The sequence below is a fragment of the Chroicocephalus ridibundus genome, chromosome 3 (genome assembly GCF_963924245.1).
Source record: "Chroicocephalus ridibundus chromosome 3, bChrRid1.1, whole genome shotgun sequence".
NCBI classification, from domain to species: Eukaryota; Metazoa; Chordata; class Aves; order Charadriiformes; family Laridae; genus Chroicocephalus; species Chroicocephalus ridibundus.
The window spans coordinates 73,467,650-73,481,202 of NC_086286.1; positions in this window are offsets into that span (position 1 = coordinate 73,467,650).

Below are 13,553 nucleotides of genomic sequence, written 5' to 3' on the forward strand. Positions count from 1 at the left end.
ATCAGATTGTTTCAAAGGAGATCCTGGCCTGTAACAGATAAGAAGAAGTAGGTGACAGATTATAGAAGACAGAATAAATTGTCTAAGCTGTCTCTTTCGAACTTTCCAAATAATAATTAAGTGGCTTTTTCAACATGGGGCAAAATACGCAAGCAGTATATCCAGCAGGGTAATTGTCTAGCATGCTCTTTTCTTTGGTGTGACTTCATTCATGGCTGTTCCAACTGCAGGTAACGTGTCAACAAAATATTCATAGCAGATCATGGTCTCTTCCCCGTTCTACATGTATTCACACCTGCCTGGGTGAAGAACGATGCTGATAATCATAAACATCCTAAACCTTTCTCATCTGAGGAAAATAATCCCCCCAGCGATCAAATACTATAGGAGATTAAATGTTCACACAGATATCAGTAGCCCAGAGGAAATATGAATAAAGAAAGAATCACTTTGAATTCTAGGATAAACATATTTTTTAAGGAGATATACCCGAGATTAAAATTGTTTACTGTGAATTTGCTTTAGAATTTGTTTGCAGATCTCTGTAAGGAAACATGCTAGAACAGACTCATTCTGACATAGATCTGGTAGTCCAAACATCCATTCTATTCCTAAATTGTCCATCAAATTGTTCATTTAGAAATCTCAGATTGCATCAAATCCAATCTTTTTAGGCAATAAGCAGTACTTTAAGAATTATTTCAAGTAATTAAAATTAATAATAAGGTTTTTGCAGCTAAATCTTGAATCAGTTTTGCCTTCCTCCCTTTACTGTACCCATTACAGTATCTCAATTCAGCTGCCTTTTGGTTTTTCTCCCTTATTTAAAGATCTTGTGGCCTTAATAAAGAATTAGACACCTGACATACTATTCTATAAAATGTTTCAAAAAGGTTATAGAAAGTCTTTTTATTTTTGAGAAACAGTTTGTTTTCTTAATTTCCTTAGAACCCCATTGGTTCAATCTCAGTTATGCTCTACAAGACTTAGTCATAAACATGCTCTTGTCAGAATGCTCCCTCATTTATGCCCTTGAGTCAGGCTGATGTAGATTTGTATTAGACTGATAGATCTCGTGAGAAATTCTTTATTCTGAGGGTGGTGAGGCACTGGAACAGGTTGCCCAGAGAAGTTGTGGAAGTGTTCAAGGCCAGGCTGGATGGGGCTTTGAGCAGCCTGGTCTAGTGGGAGGTGTCCCTGCCCATGGCAGAGGAGTTAGAATGAGATCACCTTCAAGGTGTCTTCCAACTCTCACCATTCTATGATTCTATGATTCTATGTCTGGGAGATAAAATTAGGAGAACTCTAAGAGGCTTTGGAGCTTAAATCTAGATTTGAAAAGCCAACAGTTTTTCTAAGCAGGTTTGTTGTTTTTTCCAGTCCCAAGAACCTTTACACATAACTATTCCAAAAAGGAAGAAATAATTTTGCATGTAGAGAGTCTACTAGAATATTCAATCTAGGACATTAAAAATTAAATTAAAAAAAAAATTAAAATTTATTTTCTACTTTTTTTTTCTTTTTTTTTTTTTGTGCAGCTGAAAATGTGGGGGGTTTTTGTTATCTGAGTTGGACACATGCCATTGTCATCTAGGGGTCCAAAAGAGATTGTATAAGACAGTAATGAATGCATATTTCATTTCAGATTTTGCTGCTATTTTAGCAGGGCAAGATATCGCTCACACCACTGAAGCTTCAACATGCACAGCATGAACACAACCATTACAGCCGACAGGCATCTTCCTATGTCAGTCTTCTTCCCACACTCAGCTCTCCATCCCTGCTTGCACAGCTGTTTAATTCTGTGCAAAAGAAACCACTTAGATCCAAAACATCTATGGGTCTCCAAAAGTCACAAACTTTCTGATAACTCTAACACACAATTGGAGCAGTGCCATGGTGAATAAGGAAGTTAAGCTGGTTCATTTGATAAGCTCGATAGAAAGGCTTGCAAGGCCAGCTTAATGCAATTCAACAAGTTACCTTATACCAAAGGAGGAACGTAAACAGCAGGTATATACTTTGAACCCACTATCCATCCAGCCATCTATATTCCAAGATGAAGATTTTGTTGAAAACATCCAAGAAGATATTCTTGCAAACATCCATTTGAATAGAAAAGCTGTTTGGTCCAGCAATATTTTTTTTTGTTAGTATTAATGGGATTTTATTTCTATTAGTGTTCTCCCAGTTCATTTTCATATGAAGAAACAGGTATATTTGCATATGCAACAGAGGATTATGCATGTACTTTTTTTTTTTACCCATTACTGATAAGCCACAGGTTTTAAAAGATACTTCCTTGCAGGAAAGAAAAAGTAGTGCCAGCGAGGTGACCGGTCACATCACAGAGAATTCAGACAAACGATTTGTAAATAATACATAACATAAAATGGATTTGCTGATTAGCAAATGCTTACTAGTAATGATTGTTTCCATAAAATTCTGAATCTGCTTATGAACAGAAAAAACAAAAAAGGGCTACATTCAGCCAGATAATTCACGGTAGTACTTTGACAGAGATAATAGAAAGTGTCATTACCCTTGAAAGAAACTACGATAGATGTGGTGCTTTCTTGATGATATAATCTGTTATTTCATTGTTCACAAATTCCAGGAGCATTACAATTTTAACAAATCAAAAAGTTAAAAAAATCTATCATAAATATCTTCTGGGCCCAGATGTAGGTCAAAAGTACATAGAAAAGCAAAGCAAGCCAATCCGATTTTGCAAGATTTTGCAACAAATTTCCATTAATGACAGAAAAAGTACTTAGATAAATTGCAAAAATGCACCAAATCTTAATTAGTAAGACCCTAGGACCCTTTTTTTCTACCTTAAAAAAAAAAGAAAAAAAAGCTAAACAAAACTTTGGAGTATTTTTTCACACAGTAAATTTTTAATTTTCAATTCTCTGCTGTTTGCTTTTTTTTTGTCTTGGTTAAACGCAGAGAGCTTAGACAAGACATCCAATAAAAGGTTTTGATTCTCCTGTATTTATTAAAATCAATTAAAATTGTCTAATCACTTGGTGTTGTGGCTAATGTCGTTATTAGTACCTTATTCTGTTCACACACTATTCTTCAAAGATATATGTGCAAATAAAAATGTGGTGTGATCACAAAAACCCGATACATTCTAGGTTAAGTATTGCTACCACAAATAGCAAAAAATGAAGTCTGGGATCTTCTCTATTCAGCAGAATAAACATCAGGCATCAAACTTTAAGAAAAGTGCAAGAGAGAAAGTAATTTTCCCCCCATAAGAGCATGTATTAAAGTCTCTCTTGATTTTACATGTAGAGCTTTCCCATTGTTCTGAATAAGATATTCTATCACTTATGCACGCCTGTAGCAATTCATGAGATGTATTAGATAAAGAACAAACCAACATTGATAAGCTCTTTAAAATAAGACTCAAAATTAAGCAGTGAATGGAAACCATCTAATTAGTGATCTTCTTACCTGCAGCAAGTTTTCATGCATGAGAAATCTGCAGAGTTCAGATGGACCAGTTCCTCTGTCTTAGCAAAATTTTGCTTTTGAAGTGCATTTTTCAGTTAAATGGAGCTAGCATTCAACAGGTTTAAAAATGGAACTAAATCTATGCATTTATCAATACCTTAATTTTTAACACAATTTTATGTTTTCAGTGTCTTGGTTTTTTCCTTTCTTTGCATTATGTTCTCAGAGCATTACTGCATGTTCTTCTGAGTAGTATAAAGTCTCTATTGCAAGCCTCAGTACAGTGGAGGTATTCCTCAATAAGCCCCAAAGAGTAATACATTAATTTTCATACCCTGTTTGGTCATAGCAGCAGAAAAGAAGATGAAACTCCTATCAATGAGCTGAACGTAGATAGTGACTTCCTGTTTGACAGAGATAGTTCAAATCCTTAACTGACCCAAAAATCCAGATTGTGTGTCACAGAACTTGTGACCTATGTTCTCAACTTTGCACGTTCCCTGAATTAAAAAAAAAAAAAAAAAAAAAAAAAAGTAGTTCATTGTTAAGGAGATTTGAGTGAGATGAACAACCCTAATCCAAACACAAAATTAAATTTGGTATTCAAGTGTCAAATGGAACCGCTCTAATTTAGTGAATACTTGTTGAAAAAATCCAGCTTGCCAAAATATTCATGAATATCATGGACTTTTCTTTCACCTTGTTGATGAGTGGCTCAGTATATGTAAATTACTTCATTATATTCTATTGCTTTAGAGAATTTTCAGGAAGTAACAGTTTCGTAAGCACCCATACGTGCTCATAATTTCTTACAAGAGGATGAAAGCTCAGAGAAAATTATGTAGCTCATCTTCCCTTATGCTCACAAATCCAAAACCTCATCTCTGTAGAGTATGAGCTGTAAAAAAACCCTCTTGCCCTCAGCCACTCTGAGTGTGACTGCCTGGGTACTTCAAATCCAAAGAATGAAGTGCAATGAGAAAAAAAAATTCTGCAGGAACAGCAAGGAAAAATGGGGCATTAATTTAATTCTGGTTTTGTTTATTTCAGGGTTTATTGACAGCGTGAGGTTGAAACAGGAGATTGTTTCAAGAGATCTCCCTGTTGTGACTGTCTCAGAAAGAATAACTTTATAACACAGATAAAAATGTTTTTAAAATATATTCTTGAAGTGAATGAAATGCTACTTGTTGTTAAGAGAGGACATCTGCAAAGAGGTGGGGCTTGCTTTGTACTCACCATCAGGAACAGTGGAATCATAGTGATACCTGGCAAACAGTTGTTCATTTCGCCTTGAGTCCAGTCCCCCAGGTGAATGTCACTGATTATGCTATGCGGTTCTGGGGAGGTGCTGTTCTTCCATCCCTAGAGCCCAATATCAGAATCAGAGACCTGAATTGAGACCTGGATAAGTAGAGACAGCAAAGCGTGCTGAAGCAAGAAGTAAAGGACATTTGTTATCTTGCCATACTTGTAAGAACCGCACTGTGTGCTGTAGAGCGTAGCGCACCATGAAGTCCTCCGTTTCAGTGGTCTCTCTGGCTACCCTTGACTGCCTGACTGACATCTGCCAGTCGCAAGAGCAGCAAATCTCCTGACACTACACAAAAGGAGAAGTTTAGTCCTGGCAGCAGGAAATGTCACATCAGGAAGCCCAGCAACATTTCTAAAGACTCACTGTTCCTGTGACGATGCTCAGTCCAGACCTGACCTGGTATGAGTTTGCAGCACAAGCAGATAGCTGTAATCAGCCGCTCTCCCCAAGGGGGTTTCTCAGTGAATGCCACCCCTTTGCGGAGGCAGAGGCAAGGAGCGTGAGGTGGAGTTGCAGGCAGATGAGGGGCAACACGGGGATGGGTTGCGGAATGGGACTTTCAGGTCCATGTCTATAAAGACGAAGGAAGAAAGGTCTCTGATTAGTCAAACACAGGAGGTACATAGTTCCTGGCAGCAGGGAGTGGAGCTAATTGTACTAAACTGGGCAAACTGGCTTCTAGCACAGCTGTAGCTTGCCCACAGGGTCTCACCATCCTCTTCTAAATTCTTACTAAATGTCCAGGTACACAGTATTGTCCTGATGTGAGTCATCCTACACCCCAGAAGAGAAAGACTAAATATTTCAGTGTTAAACATAATATTTTGGTGTTGATCTTCCGTTCGGGTTTGTACAGGAACATCAGAAAGCTGTGAGGCTTCTGAGGAAGACTGGGAAGTTCAAATTTAGAAACTAGTAAGACACCTCTTTATGCAGAATCTGGAAAATGTTAATAGTGAGGCTCCCATTGTTTTCACGCCTCTTTGCATTCAACTAATTTCCCTGTGTCCTATGAAAAGCCAGTCTTCCATTCCCCAAATGGAGCAGCCTGTCTCTGAGGTATTGCGAGAAAATGAGAGAACATCACTTCAGTGCACAGCACCTTCCGCTGCTCAGCTCTACAGATTAAGAGCTCCAGATAAGTCCTTATCTGCTTTCTAGCAGGAGTCAGAAAGTTGCTATTCTTCAAGAATACAGTACACCAAAGTATGTACCTGAGAAAACAGCCACATTTGCAATTTGCTTCCTAAAAGGCAACTATCAAACACAGTAAAAAAGAGAAAGTTGTTTTAATATCAGGTATCATCCACAACCACTTGTGGGTATTTCGAATGATTCCGGCATTGCAGATACATCTCTTTTTTAAATATTACACACAGGGTCAGTTTTTCTTTGTCTTTTGACTTCCTTGACACCCATTGCTGCCCCGTTGCTGCGGATTTCACATAACACCTACTTCCTCTCCTCCTTAAACATTGTTCTTTCTTTCTCCTTTTTCATCTCTCGCTCCTCTCGAGTTCTTTGCCAGGGGGCTCTAGTGGATGCTTTTCATTTCCTACATCTTTCTGGGTATTTATTTGGACTCCTTGGAGTCAGCCAGCCTTAGCATATCAGGTCTCATGAGGCCATTCATTCTCACCCCCTTCAAAGTCTCCACAAATTAAACAGCAGCTTTCTGTAAACTAACACTTTTAAATTACTTCTATTCACACTTTCCAGCATATTCTGCTTTGCTAAAGAAGATTTCAGGACAGATCTCAATGGTTTGCCTGCCTGAACAGGTTATCTGTTTCTTTCCTACAACTCCCCTCACAGCAAGATACGACCAGTAAAAAACACCATCCCACAGGAAATTTCTCTCAAAAACAAGCCAGTCCACTTTCATCTGGGTTTACCACAAAGCAGATACTGAGGAAGAAACCACAAAAGATGCATTCTGAGAGAAAACTAAAATTAAAGGTTCGGGTAACTATTCTTGTGCACATCATTAGGGTGCATATGCAATACTCCAAAACTATCTCCAGTAGCACCCAATTTTGATGCAACCAGAACATGCTGAAAATAGTTTCTTTTGCTTTGTTTTCAGAACAGACCCAAGACAAGCAGAAAAACATTCACAATACTCAAATCAGCAAACACGTATCAGTGGATTTCACACGGACAGGCAGAAAAAAAGGTAGAAAAACAAGAACCTGGGCAAAAAAATAACCATAATTGTAGTTTCCCCTTAGGTATGTTTACCTTCTCTACAAACAGAACTCTTGATTTCATCATTTTCCATTGACAGAGGCTTCAAGTGAAATCCATTTAATGATTGGTCCTCCTAAACTAAACTGAAAATGGAAAGTAAAAACAAAAACATTTTTTAATGACTGAACGTGGAAAGAATGCAGAATATATAATATAAATGTCCTGTACACTGCGCATATACTGTGAGGGGCACTAGACCACAAACAGGCTGCATTCATGCTGTGTAAACAGCACAAAGTGACTATAAAGGGTTGAGCATGCATCTATGAGAACTGTATCACAACAGTATCTTTGTTCAAATTCCTTCACCCCTGCTCTGGGCGGGCCTCTTTCTACTAAGGAAATAATGCTGAAAAAACATTAAAGAGTTTTAAAAGGGGGATACGTCAAGGTTAGGCTGCAACAGACACTGTTTCAGATATTCCAGATGATATAGCTGCTGTAATTAAATGTTTCTAACAGAAAAAGGGCAGCCACGAGACACACTACCACTGGAGGGGCACAAAGCAGTTCAACATCACTTTACGCTACTTCCTCTTGAGCTGCGGGATCTCAGATGCACGGCACAGACTACCAGCTCCTCTTTCAACAAGGTTCATCATTACCTCCTGCAACAGTTTTTGTAGGCTTATATGAAACAAGTATATTATGATGTGCATTGACATAAAAATCAATATGAAAAGGTTAAATTCATTTAGAATTTTGGCCAGAAATCCTGAGTGACCTAAGTTTAATCAGGATAACTTTATTGTTCTCCACCTTTGGTCACTGACTGTAGAAGAGTTGTTCGTAGAATGTAATTTAGATATGGTGTTTCAAAGGATCCAAAACATATTTTGTTCTTGAATTCCCCCAAATAAGGATCAGGCAAATACAGTACTTGACCTTCCTATCTGTTGCCCTAAACCAAATCTTGAGCCACAATCAAAATCAGAGAACAAGAATGAACATCAGCACTTTTGGCTTTCTGAGCCCCTGCCACCTCAGTGAACACACTCAATCAGAATTCAAATTTGAAGCCAGAACTAGAGTATACAATATACTATTGCAGGGGCCACACGAGAATTTAAAGAAATAATACAAAAGAAACCAGCAGCCGTGTTTTAGTAAGTGGTGCTTGGCTTTCCGGTGAAAGAAAACTTAGTTGGCAGGATTCAAAGATTACATCTAGGCGATGGCTGTCCCCAAGCCAGCACAGCTATAGAAGGTTAATCCTTCAGGAAAGAAAATCCTTGTGACAGCCCTTGTACTGAATACTTCACCAGTTTAAGAAAATTATCTCATTGATTCTTGGACATTTAAGCTCATGTTCACACAGCGGTAAGTAAACAGAGAACAGGTCTGACCTGAGACCCGTGAAACCACCTGTGTTAATGGTGAACAGCGAATGTGACTGAGCGTCAAAGAGGTGCTGCCAAATGATCCAGCGCCAGCATAAGTACTGCACTAATCCAGAAGGGAGAGACCTAACTCGTAAAAAAAAATCCTCCATGAAATGCTGAGAAATTAGAAAATAGATCATTTATAAGGCTTTGAAGAAAATAATAGTTGATGATTTTCAGAAGCTGCCTTTGGAGTTGCAGCTAATAATTACCGTTCTCAGGACTGTAAAGTTCCTTGGCTGTAGTAGAAATGACTATTCACACACTGCCAACCCATCTAATAAAAATATGGAAGAAAAGGAGGTCTGCTGCAAAGTGATTTTATGCAGAGTAGTTAAAAGGAATGGTACAAAATGTCACCACTGGTAACACCAGCAGATGCCAGGATTAATCTTTCATAGCTCAAGGTGTCAAGAAATTAGATCTCTGAATCTAAACTAATCACCTTCTGCTCCTGTTATAATCAATGGGGAAAAATGCAAGCACTGCCCAAGCATAATTCATCTGAACTGTCTTAGATATCTGTCTCAGGCATTTACAAACTACAGCAACAGAAAATGTTGGAATATTTCACTATAATTAGTCAGTGCCAAAGTAATATTCTCCATTTTCTTCATAATCTGCTATAATTTCATTTTCTTTTAAATAAATGTTTACTTGATATTCAGGAGTTTAAAAAGCTCGTGATAAGGAGAGAATCAGGGAAAGGTTGCCTCCAAGAGCTGTGAGAGTGCATCCCCCTCTCTTACAATAGTTATTGTGAAAGTCACACAATACAAGTAACAATAATACAAAAAAATTAAAATAATACCACAGTGGCCACTATACAACTCATAAAAACCATAAGATCATTGAAGGAGAGAGAAGTTGGAAACATGCTTGACTGGGCTACAAAATATTTATTATTATTGTTATTAAATTAACCTAGCAGTTAAATTAGAAAAAAAATAAAATAAATTCCCTCAAAATAAGGTAGTTAGCCTTCCTGCCTCAGTTTCCCTAGTCATACATTGTTTTTTATTAAATACCGTTAAGATTAAGAATGTACCTTATATGAGCAATATAAAAGGTATTATAAATTCTATAGCAGAATGTTTTCCCACCAAGAGTGAAATAACAATGTATTTCTGCTGGCAAGTGATTTACGAATAGTTCAGACCTTGGGTTAGGCAAGAATATATCATAAACTCCCACCTTATATTCCAGTAGACACAAATACTATTTACTTTCCCTGTAATTTTAAAAATTACTAAAAGATTTGAAAGCTCCCACTGATTTTTCAGTCTATGAACTGTATACCATAATCAGTGTATCATTTCAATAATGCCTAAATATAAACCTACTTATACACAGCATCTCGCTGCTGTGCTTAAGGAAGCTGGAAGCTAGAAAGTTTACTGGAATACTCCACACTGATGGGCATTAGAGGTGAAATACTAATTATTAAATCTTTTCTATTATGGTCTGGTTTTCAGATATTTGAAAGATATTTAATCCCGTTGGTATTTCCCTTATTACTACCCCCGGCTGTATATTATGCACTGCAAAATTAAAACACTTCATCTCACTCCTACGTAATCTTTTTTATTTCTGCTACTGTTGTTACCTGAGGCAGAAAAGTAGACATATGAAAGACTACCTTAGTCTTGTCACCAGCAGTTATCACACTTCATTCCTTTTCCATACAAATATATTCACACATGTGCCCTTGAGGGCTTAATCCCTGGCATCTAATGCACAGGCACGTATCAACACGTACCCTGAAATATCAGCTTTGCTGAAGTCCATTTGCACAGAGGACAGGACTTGAGACAATCCACAGACTGACTGCCTTTCTTCTACAGAAGAGAAATATTTGCATATTTGGGAGCTGAATTTAGTCCATGTAGTTGAGTAAGGTTCAGTCCTTCCCAGTTTTCCTTGCTGGTCAAAATCAGGAGCCAATGCCATGAAAACAAATATTATAGACTGAAAATGAAATTTTTTAATCATGCCTCTGCTAATCATGATCATTTCAGAATGTAAACTAAGCCTTTTCAAAACATTCTCTCATAGCAAGTCACTCGTATGACTTAAGCATATATAAAATTAGTGATCATACTGTAAAACTATGGAACTTAATTTATCTTCCAAAGACACCTTTTGAAAAACAGATATTAATGAGAGGAACAGAGAGAATTAAAAGTTGAAGGAGATGAGGTGGTAGAGCAAAAACTGAATACACTGAACTTTGTAAAAATTATACACAGCTATGTTTACACGTACCATAATCTTACATTTAAGTCTATTTAATGCTGTCCTATGATTGACAATTTCCCTTTATAAAACCTCAGCCTATTAGATAAGTAGACCACCTCCCTAAATTCTTTGTTCACAAACCAAAAACTTCTGATTGTTGTGTTTTCATCTCTGCAATTTATTTTTTTTCTCAGCTAAGCAACAAGACATGATTCCCATGTCAATGGCATGCTCACAGTTCACTTTCTTTGTTTGCAGAGCTTCCCGCTGAAACTCGTGGATTTGTGTGGAAAGTAGTTTTTATTGCTCCATATTGCAATAGACCCTCTTGTGTCTGTGGATGAAGACTTGCCAGAGTGCAGGAAACCACCTCTATTTCTCTTTCCCTGTACGCTTCACCTGAGAGAAGTGGAACTATAACTAACAACCTGCAGGCTTCTCCAAAGCCTTCTGCTTCACCCCTAGCTTCTTTCAGCCAGGAGTGCAATTGGAAGAGGCTGGTCCCGAACCAGCCATTTTCCCCTTTCATCTTCTGCTGCATGTACGCACCAGCCAACATCACATTTATTTTGTATTTCAAATCCAGTGCACACACATATACAGCCACTTGTGGTGTTTACCATCTCCCACACACACCTGGGGAGCGTGCAAGGTAGAAAGTGAAATTATCAGATCTTAATGGTGTCTGTTTTATACATTTTGCTTACTGTAAATCCATCCGGGGCTTTACAAAAACTTTAGGGCTTTTACAGAAATCAGCCAAGACTTTCTGGGTTTTCCTCACTTCTATGTGATTCAGCACATGTAGAGAATCATCACCCCTATAATAAAAAGGTATTTTTGCATTCTTTCTTCTTAAAGGATGTAATTTCCAGGGACTGTGGGAACAGCAGGCAGGTCTTTACCTTGCACGGGGTTCTGGTGCAGGGATGGACTGCTAGACTCCCTCACTGGAAATCAAATGATATTGAGTTGTGTTTCAGGGTTATTTGAAAGTTGAATACTTTCCTGAGGAATTGTTTCTGCAGTGATTGCCAATTTTCTGCTTGAGAGGTTTATGATCAAATAGTTTCTGGCAGGAGCTTTTTGTTGGGTTCTTTCAACTGCTGGTTTTCCGAGGACATTTGCTAGTGAATGTTCAAATTTCTTCTGCCGTTTCTGTTAACATTTACAGAACAAATTTCAGCACCTGCTAGATGATGTGAGGCACTGATAACACATAGATGGAGAGGATATGGGATCAGCTGTGGCAGGAAATAATAAATAGAGTACTTTGACTACACAGCAGAAGATAAAGGTACAAATCCAGTGACAGATGCTAAATAATTTAACATTAAAAAGAAAAGGCTTGATATTTATTTTAAACTAACTTCAAAAGGGAGCCGGCTGGCTAGTAGGACATATCTGTCCCAAATATCCTCCCAAGGGGAGTCCGTTTCCAATGCATTTTTCAAGTACATGCTGAGGTCACTTATAGACACGGGAGCATAGCTGTTATAAAAACAAATCTAAATTATAATATTTGTGCTGTGATGCACTTGTGAAATCAGGGGCAACTAAAAATTCACAGTTAACTCAGTACAGCAGGCATCAAAAAACCCTTGCATGTGCTGGGGGAGTCAATACAAAGTGAGACACACTGAATAACCTGGCACTTGCATGGGGCAATATTATAATAATAATAATAACTATTTGATTCCTCTGCCGTGTGCAGCAGAAGACTGAGTAAATGAGTCACACTCAAGTTAATACTGGACATAAAAATAAGCCATTAAGAGGCCATTGCTATATCATTTGCATTTACAAGGAAAGCTGTTTTAAAACATACATACTTAGAAAATTGAGACTCACCATGGAGACTTGAGATAAGCTGAAAAAAACAGGAGCTACCATTATTCTCTTGAGATAATCTCAGCAGGTGAAGAAGTAGGATGGTCATTACAGTGGTGAGCAAGCAACTTTATTCGTTGTGGATTCTTCCTTTTGTCATTTGTTTTAAATTGGTTTTGGTTTTCTTCCTAATTGAATGTAATGCTTGTGAGAGTTGGGCTGACAAGGTTGGAAAATTAAGTCCAATATGCTCATTCCTAAAATCAGCAGAGCAAAGGCAGAAACTGTGCAGCCTTGCCCAGCTAAATATGCCCTCTGTGTTGTGAGCTGGATAAGAAACCATTAGCGTAACTCCTAAAATGCTCCTGTTTTTTCTGATGCAAATATCTTGTTCCAGCAACTGCATTAAAACCATGTATTTACTGTGTAAATATAGCTCTCATTCATTTTCAGAATCAATTATATCTAACCTAGAGATCTATCTGTAAATCATTGACTATTATTATAACTGTCAGCCTTATCTCTATTATTATTATTACTGTCACTCCCTTCAGAGCCAACAGACTACTTTGTGATAGGCTACGTCCTGTATGTGTATATATTTAGAGAGCATATAGGCTACAGTAAAAGGCCCCACTCTGTGGTGGACTAAGGCCACAGCTCAGGAATCCTGTACGGAGAAAACCCAGTATGCACTGGTGAATGTCCTTTCTCAAACCGTTCTGATTTCCATTCATGAACAGGATAAGTGACAGATGAAGCAGGACCATTTTGCAGAAGACTCAAAGCACAGACAAATGAAGGGACTTGCCAGCACCTGTCATAAGGTAGGACTTAAGTGCAGCCTTTTTGTAGCATTGCAAAGATACCTTTGTTATGTTTATTTAGTGTGGGTCTTTCTCTCTTTCTCTTTTGCTTCCGGTCCATGTGCAACTCTATATCGTGTACTCTGCCACGGCGACACCGGCTCATGGGGAGAATTGGGTAGACTTGAACGACACAGCCTACCTCCCTCTGCTCTTCTGTCCGGGTGAGTATGTCCCTCCTGGCGAGGTTTCCTCAGCCTGTGCGGG